The sequence below is a fragment of the Lontra canadensis genome, unplaced genomic scaffold, assembly GCF_010015895.1.
Source record: "Lontra canadensis isolate GAN:19392208 unplaced genomic scaffold, GSC_riverotter_1.0 scaffold90, whole genome shotgun sequence".
NCBI lineage: Eukaryota > Metazoa > Chordata > Mammalia > Carnivora > Mustelidae > Lontra > Lontra canadensis.
The window spans coordinates 4011564-4013236 of NW_022631084.1; the positions used below are offsets into that span (position 1 = coordinate 4011564).

Below are 1673 nucleotides of genomic sequence, written 5' to 3' on the forward strand. Positions count from 1 at the left end.
TATCTGAGTATCTATTTTTAACTGGCATTGTAAATATAAAACTAAATGTCACCACTTGGCTAGCTTAAAAATAATGATTAAAATCTGGCATGGTAAGTGCTGATACACACATGCACATGCACACACACACACACACGCTCAGCATACATAGTGTTGGACAAAGAAAAGTATAATTTCAAATTTGCAACATAGACAAGGAAGGATTTACAGAGGAAAAGCCACTTGAACTAGGTTTTGAAGCCTGCCAAGGATTTTTAAGCGCTTAAGACTGAATCGTTCACTTCAGGAGAGAGAAAAAATCATGTGCAATGGCAGAGGAGTAGCATCCAGTTTGAGTTGAATGAGGTGGGGCCAGTTATATGATAAAGACAAAGGCAGAAACTAAACCACAGAATACTTTGTAATTTCATCAAAGGAATTTGGAGTTTAGACTGTGGCTAATATTGTACCCCTGCTGCTAAGAGAGCATTTGAATAATGAACTATGATTTTCTGTTTTGAAAATTCCTGTAAGCACAGTAAGTCTAATGAATTGAAAGTGTGTAGAGGCAAAGACATAAAGTAGGAGGCCACCACATAGTTTTGTAAGACATAATGAGGACCTAAATTAAGCCAATAAAGTGAAAATAAGAAAATGTGGTGAAACAGTTTGCAGACTGGCTGTAGTCTGCTGTAGTGCTGTAGGCTGGTGCCTTACCTCCTGAGACTCTTCCCAGCCATCTGTCCAGCTTGCCCATGATGCCAGTAGACCTCAGCAAATGGTCCCAGCCCTTGATACTGCAGGAAGTGGATGAGCAGCGGCAGCATCTGCTGCAGGTCAGATACACCAGGGTGGAGGTGGACAAACTGGGCACATTGCTGACCCAGCCTAGGTTAAGAACTGGACCACCAGTGTTGCATGGCATATCCTTGAACTGAGTGGACTCCACTTGGTCATGACAGATCCAGAAGCACCCAGCAGGAAGAACCCCAAATGCAGGGAATGGCACCCTTTTGGGGGGTCAACATGCAAGACAATGACATCAGCAGTGGCACAGTCTTCTACCATTTTGGTGGCTCTGGGCCTCCCATGGAGATAGGCCTTCACTGCTACATCTGGCTGGTTTAAGAGCAGAATCGGTCACTGAAGTGTGACAAGACCATTCCCAGTAACTGATCTGGAGACCACTGTGGCAAATTCAAAGGGGCACCTTTCCACATAAAGCATGAACTCGGGCCGCCGGTGGCCAGCACATGTTGACAGGCTGAATGAGATGACTGTGTTCGCAAACACCGGGAGCAGCTAAGAAGTAGGGGAATGCTAGGAGACAGAAACCATCCTGGAGGTCTCCAGCTGTGATCTCAAGTTCAATGATGCATGTTCCCAGTTCCCATTTTCACAGGTGAGGCCTGAGCAATAAGGTAGTGCTTTAGGGTGACTTTTCCTTCTGCCTATCCTATATAATTCTAGAGGGTCACCCCCTGGTTTACATTTTGATTAAATCTGAACTCCATTTTGGGAGATATTTTGGTACTAGGATGGGGTCATCAAATTGTAAAAAGAATAACAACCCAGAATTTAAAGAAGAAAAAATGGAGGTAATAAACCAGGTCTATAGTAATAGAGCAGAGCATCAACTAATCTTTAAGAGAGGTTTAAAAAAAGAGAGAGAGAGATCCATTGCCTCTGCTTTT

General features: G+C 43.6%; 1 pseudogene; it reads left to right on the forward strand.

Moving 5' to 3' along the window:
* Positions 1 to 737: 737 nt before the first annotated feature.
* LOC116854319 lies at positions 738 to 1338 on the forward strand (annotated as a pseudogene).
* The last annotated feature ends 335 nt before the right edge of the window (positions 1339 to 1673 follow it).